This window comes from Symphodus melops (assembly GCF_947650265.1).
Source record: "Symphodus melops genome assembly, chromosome: 21".
Lineage (NCBI taxonomy): Eukaryota > Metazoa > Chordata > Actinopteri > Labriformes > Labridae > Symphodus > Symphodus melops.
The window spans coordinates 20133975-20141474 of record NC_136711.1 but is presented as its reverse complement, the minus strand read 5'-3'; positions in this window follow the sequence as shown (position 1 = coordinate 20141474).

Genomic DNA, 7500 nt, shown 5'->3' with positions numbered 1-7500 from the left:
GAAAATAAAACAGAAGCAGTGACACAAAGAGAGGCGGGCCGAGTCCCACAGGAAACACCTCGCTCTCTCGCTCTCTCTCGGGGTCATGTGATGTCGTCCTCGGACGTCCCATCAGGGGACTCGGAATGTAAACCGGTTGCCACGGTGACACCCTCAGTCACAGCACATTTAAAAAAAACAGAAAATCAAAACTCTGGAAAAAAAACTGAGTAAGAAACAAAACCTCAAAAAACCTTGAAATGTTGTTTAACGTGTCAAACATGGAGACGTCAGCGCGGCGCCTCGAAAACCTACAAACACACAAATCATCATTCTGAATTCTTTATCTTTTCAAACAGATTTAGATTTAGATTTTCTGTCTCTCAGTTTGTTCGGACTCGTTTTGTTTCTGGCCGCGTCGCTCGCAGACGGTCCACCTTGAAAAGACATCAGAGGGGTCCTGGAACTCTCTGAGGGGTCCTGGAGAATCCTGGAAGACGAAGTGGTGGTGAGCACGAGGGACCGACAGAGTCCAGACCCGGAGAACAAAGGAGAGCGAGGCTGGAGCGGAGCCACACTCTGTTTATCACACACACACACACACACACACACACACACACACACACACACACACACACACACACACACACACACACACACACACACACACACACACACACACACACACACACACACACACACAGCGCCCTGAAATGTTATGAAAAAAAAGTAGTCAAATTTTCACATCTTTTCAAAATAAAAGCCTCTTCTTTCGCGTGCTGACAGAAACGGGAACGTGCAGAACGAGAAACAGTAAAGTGATCGTTTAATCATTTCCAAACATTCATGTAAAACGTGTGTGTGTGTGTGTGTGTGTGTGTGTGTGTGTGTTTGTGCTTGCTGGAAATTGGCCTGCTTAATCTACATTCAGAGGAATGAAGGAGCCAAAACATCAGATTATAATCCTTTGAGGGAATTCTGCAGCAGGATCATCCTGAGTGTGTGTGTGTGTGTGAGAGAGAGAGAGAGAGACAGAAAAGTAAAAAGAGAGAGATGGAGAGAGAGGGAGGAGTGTGAGAGGAGAGTTTGTGTTTGTTGCCCCCCCCCCAAACTTTCAGAACAAACTGTGATTTAATTAAACTCAATGATAATGATTATTCTGCGTCCTCAGCATGCTGCTGCACGCCCGATGAGTTCAGGCGCTCGATGTAAATGACCTCAGAGCGAGTCACCTGACGAAGGTAAACACCTCCCAGCAGGGGTCAGAGGTCAACTGGTAATGAGACGCTTCTGTGTGGAGCTGGGAGTTTACTGCATCAGGTAAACGAACTGCATCGATACAGACAGTGTGTGTGTGTGTGTGTGTGTGTGTGTGTGTGTGTATGTGTGTGTTTCAGAGGTCAAAGGTCGACTCATAATGAACAACTTTACTCTCATTAAATTAACTCAAAGTTTCCTCCTCACGCCGACTCTTCATCACTTTAGTCAGAGCAGCGTTTGACTTCACTGAACCCTCAGGTTCAATAATGAATTCACACACACACACACACACACACACACACACACACACACACACACACACACACACACACACACACACACACACACACACACACACACACACACACACACACACACACACACACACACACACACACACACACACACACACACACACACACACACCTCCACACACACACCTCCCCGTGTTGCAGTAAAGAGCTGCTGTGCGTCAGATCAATAAAACATGTTAAATATCAGAGGAGGTTCGTGTGTGTGTTCTCTGCTCAGGTCACATCCTCACTCACTGAGGTCAGGACGCTACGCTTTAATGAGAGAAGAAGAAGAAGAAGACACAAAGTGAGAACGTTAAACTTCTTCTTCTCCTCCAGCTGCAGGAAGTAAAAAAAAAAAGATCTCAGGTGAGTCAATGCATCAAACGTTACCTTCCAGCTCTGTTCAGAGTGGCGTTTCATATTTGCGCCCCTGTGGCGTCTGAATGCTGCAGAGGCGTTACGGCGGGACGAAGGGAGGGGAAGAATCTCGTTCCTTCTCAGGCTCTCATTGGCTGCAGTGATTCGAGGAACTGTGAATGAAAGATTGTCCTAACGGGTCGAATGAGCTGGTCAGACAGTAAGAGTAAACGTCGTCCACCACAGAAGAAGAAGAAGATGTTTTTTTTTCCACTCGGGTTTTGTATACAACTGTTTTCTGCAGTGTGTGTGTGTGTGTGTGTGTGTGTGTGTGTTTGTGTCCTGGTGATAAATGACAAACTCGGAGTTCAGGTCTGGTTCCTGGTCTCTACGGAACGTGCCCAGATGGTCAGTCTGACACACACACACACACACACACACACACACACACACACACACACACACACACACACACTGTCCTACTGACCTTATTACCTGAGCAGCAGTGTGTTTCCTCCTGCGTGACCGACTCACCGACGTGTTTGAAACGCTCGTAGCGTGACGAAACTGTCTCAAGTCCAAAATGTCCAAAAAGTAGATTTTGCCTTGTGCTGGTCTGACCTTTGACCTCTGACCTCTGAGCTGAGTGGATAAACTGTCTGTGTGTGTTTATTGATCTCTCTGATGGCTCCATCTGTTTACATCTCAAAACACTTAATGTCCGAGCGCGTCACACGGCAACCCGTCCGTCCGAAACATGGAAACTCCATTAGAAACACAGCGGCAGGATGCTAGCGTTAGCCGCTAACAGCTCGTCTCTGTCTGTGATCGTCCTGAGATGAAGGACGGACCATCAATCGCTCTCCTCCTCTTCCTTTTTAACTTCACACAGACTTACCCCCCCTCGCTCTCTCTCTCTCAGGTGGGTGATTAAATCCATTAAATCAGCTGTTCTGTCAGGAGAGAGAGCGGGCGGGCGAGCGACAGATGAAGAGGTGGAGATGAAGCGTGTTCAGATCAGGCCGACGTCTCTCTCGCTGTGAGGGTTCAATCAGGAGCTCGTTAGAGACACTTGAAGTCTTTAACGAGGTTCTCAAGCAGCTCCAACACACACAGAGGAGCTCGTTAACCAATCACATGACCCCGCTGACACGGAAACACCTGAACCCGACCAGGACCACAGTCACAACAAAGTCCAAAACCTTCAAGGAACACGGATAAGGTCAAAGTCCAAACAGAGCGGAATCAAGTCTAAACCAGACCAGAACAAAGACCAAACCAGACCAGAACAGAGACCAAACCAGACCAGAACAGAGACCAAACCAGACCAGAACAAAGACCAAATCAAACCAGAACCAGATCAGAACAAAGACCAGACCAGAACAAAGACCACACCAGACCAGACCAGAACAAAGACCACACCAGACCAGACCAGAACAAAGACCACACCAGATCAGACCAGAACAAAGACCAAACTAGACCAGAACAAAGACCAAACCAGACCAGACCAGAACAAAGACCAAACCAGACCAGAACAAAGACCAAATCAAACCAGAACCAGATCAGAACAAAGACCAGACCAGAACAAAGACCACACCAGACCAGACCAGAACAAAGACCAAACCAGACCAGAACAAAGACCAAACCAGACCAGACCAGAACAAAGACCAAACCAGACCAGACCAGAACACAGACCAGAACAAAGACCAAACCAGATCAGACCAGAACAAAGACCAGACCAGAACAAAGACCAGACCTGATTGAGCTGTATATTTATTATGTAACCTTCATTAGAACCTGAAATCTTTTCTTTTATCTCCTCGTCTTCTTCTTCTTTTATACTTGAATAACGGCGTCTGGTTACCGTGGTAACAGTGGTTAATGAACAGCGTGAGCTCGAGCTGTGTCGGATTACATTTCTGATCACATTATGTCCACGTAGAATAAAAAATAATAATGACGGTAAATGTTAAAACTCTTTAATGTTTTATTCAGCGTTCGCTCTTTGATTCAAACCTTCACACACTTCCTGCTCCGCTCTCACGCCGTCTGATAAACACGTGAACACGTCAGGGCTCCTGGAAGACTGAAGGACTTAGACCTCCTTCTGAACGGGGGCGTGTCCAGACCTCGGGACCTCTCAGACCTCTCACTAAAGGATCCTGCTCTCGGTCCACAGAAGTCCGGCTTTAGACAAGTTCTGCTCTGTATCACAGGCCGATGTGTCTCTCGCCTGCTGGTTGCCATAGAAACGAAACAATCAATGGCGAACGAACTAACGCTGTGATGAGATTGGACACTTAAGAGACTCAGAGGAAGTCTTTGAGTCTTTCAGGATTTTAATCTGAACTAATTACACGTGAAATATAACTGACAGCTCCCCTCCACACACACACACACACACACACACACACACACACACACACACACACACACCTGTGCAGGCTGGTTGCCGTGGTGTCAGCAGGTGAGATCGTTAAAGGGAGAGAGCACTAACTGTGTTTTATTGGCTGAGCTCCGTCTGTCCGTCTGTCTTAACGAGCTGTCATTATGAGCTCGTTAACTCGTTAAGGGGGGAGGGGTCATTAAGGAGACAAACTGACCAGCCTCCGGACACACCCCGCGCTCAAACACACACACACACACACACACACACACACACACACAGCAGGTGTGTGATGATGACCACCTCACATTAAAACTTTAATTTTTTTCTCTTTATGTGTCGTTCGTTAAGATCTTTGGGGTGACACACACACACACACACACACACACACACACACACACACACACACACACACACACACACACAGGTATAATGTGTTTTTTTATTCCTGTCATTAGTTTTTACTCAGTCTCTGCTGCTGACCTTTAAGACTAACTGACAGATTTAAAGAGACAGACGCGCTGACAGGAAGAGTTCAGACTCAAACTTTTTAGAACAGTGAATCGATCTGAACGCCTTCTTCTGTGTCTGTAGCTTTAAATATGTAAATGAGCTGTGTCTGACCACGCCCCCTCTCTGGAAGGGCTCGGGTGTACTCGCTGCTTTCTGGCTCCATGTCCTATTGTTTACGGTGAGAAGGCAGACTCAGAGGGCAGAACAAACACCTAGCTGTGGGAGTGTCACCCACCTGGGGGAGGGGCTACTGCCCTTTGTGATGTCATGAAGGGAACAGCTCCCTTTAACTTCCGTCAGTCTGAGTTCTTTATTATCCTTTTTCTGTATAAACTCTTTTTGTTTGGTACCATTTCTGGACACCTGGAGTTTCCTTGCTGCTCTTTAGAGGAAACGTTTCATCTCCAGCTTTCGGATCCACTTCGTCATTAAACAGACGATCAGTGAATCAGTGAGAGTTCAAATCTGCACTTTGGATTTCAAACTCTCTTTCTCCCCCCCTTACCCCCCAGCACACACACACACACACACACACACACACACACTGATCAGAGTCAACTTTAGAGGGAATATGTGATATTTCCCAGAAAGCTTCAGGGCGCTCCCGTCCTCTAAACTCTGAGCTCTGTGATTGATCTGAACTGCTTCCAATCATCAATCACCACACACACACACACACACACACACACACACACACACACACACACACACACACACACACACACACACACACACACACACACACACACACACACAGATGACCAGTGTGTGATTGAAGCTGTGTTCTGGTCTTCAGGGAAATCTCTTAAAGGGGAACTTCACTTTTTTTCTTAATCATTAAAAAAGTTTTTTCAAAAGACGAAAATAAATTGAAAGTAAAAAAAAAAAAAAAAAAAAACTCAAACTGTTTTTTCTCCCAGAAGTGAAAACATGAAGTGATGTGAACGTTTCCTGTCTGCAGCTTCATGAACCTCTGATCCATCAGAGTCCTGCAGGTCCTCTCGAGTCCTTAACGAGTCACAAACTTCAGTAATGAGCACAAACTCTTTTTATATGAAGCCAGATTAAACATAATCTGACTCTGGATTATCACACAGCTTCATTCAAGCTGTGATCAATGTGATCAAAGGAACGATCCAGTCTGAAGCACAACCAGAGCGCCGCTTCAGGCCGCCATATTTATGACCCCCTGCGGTGTACCGCCTTCAATATCAATGTCACAAAGGTATGAAGGCGGGACGAAGTGATCCTCTCTCTAGTGCTGTGATCCAAGACCGAAACAAGACCAAGACCTCTAGGGATCAAGATCTAGGCAGGACGAGAGCTTGGTGGTCCTGAGACCGGTCTCTTCAGGGTCAAGGGGATTCACCTCTGCACCAATCAGGAGCCTTCAGGGTCTGATTGAAACGCAGGAACGAAAATATTTGAAGTTGATCTCTTTTTCGGGAGACTTCTTGTCGCCCGTCTTCGGAGGTTTTCGAGGTACGTCGGACTGAAGGGGAACCAGGAGCAGAATCAGGCTTTTGGACCGACTTGTTTAGCCTGCCGCTAACACAATCCAACCCCCGATAAACGCAGCAGTCTCTGCTGTTTCCAGCCCCCGAGGTAAAGACAAGGAGAATCTAAAGAGTTTTTAACATGACAAGTGTGTGTGTGTGTGTGTGTGTGTGTGTGTGTGTGTGTGTGAGTGTGTGTGTGTGTGAGTGTGTGTGTGTGTTTCCCCTCGGCAATAGCAGCTAATCTTCTCTGATGACCGCTGGGAACAACATGATCGTCACATCATCAGACACACACACACACACACACACACACACACACACTTCTTGGTAATTAGTAGTCCTGTGTTCTTCCTGCCAAGCTGTTACTGTGCGCTCTCAGCTGCCAATCACCACGATTCCCTCAGCGATCCCACAACCAATCAGACGCAGAGACAGACAACAGTGAGCGAGCCCTGCAGCTATAAACAGACAGACGGCTCGCTCAGAATCCTCCACACACTCCTGAACCTCAGTGCTGTCCACAGATTGTTTTTATTTATTTCATATTCCAACATGATGAGAAGTTATTTATTGCACATGTCTGTCTGGCAGGTCCGAGGTGTGAGAGCGGCGTTCTGCTGTTTGTCCGGTCTTCAGCGTTTCAGCTCGACGTCGGGATCGAACGATTCTCTCAACGTTTATTTTACAAAATGAGACTGAAGACGAATAAAGACTGAAAACGATTCCACTAACGCGCCTAATCGTGATCCCTTTGACTCTCGCGTTCATTTGTGCGAGCGACGGCGACAAACAGTTGCCACGGTAACACCTGCTCGTTGCAACCAAGCCGCCGCCGCCGCTCTGCAGCTGCTGACGCTTCACGATTTCACCGCGATTCATTTTCTCAGAGTACCGACGTGAATCGATCTTTACGTCGAGCTGGATGTTAAAAATACTGACGAGCTGAAACACGATGCAGAGAACGGCGTTAAACATGCGGCCAAACATTTCAACTCTCATAACGTGGAGTGTTTGGGTCGCTTGATTACAGAGCAGCAGCGAGGTGTGTGGCTCCAGGTGATTAATGTAATAAACAGGTTGGGACACCGACACGCCCTGAGATCATTCACACTCTAAAAACATACAATTAAAGAAATGATCATTAGTGTTTGTGCAAACACACTGAAGCAGCTCGTTAACACACTTCGATGCTAACGAGCTGATATTGGTT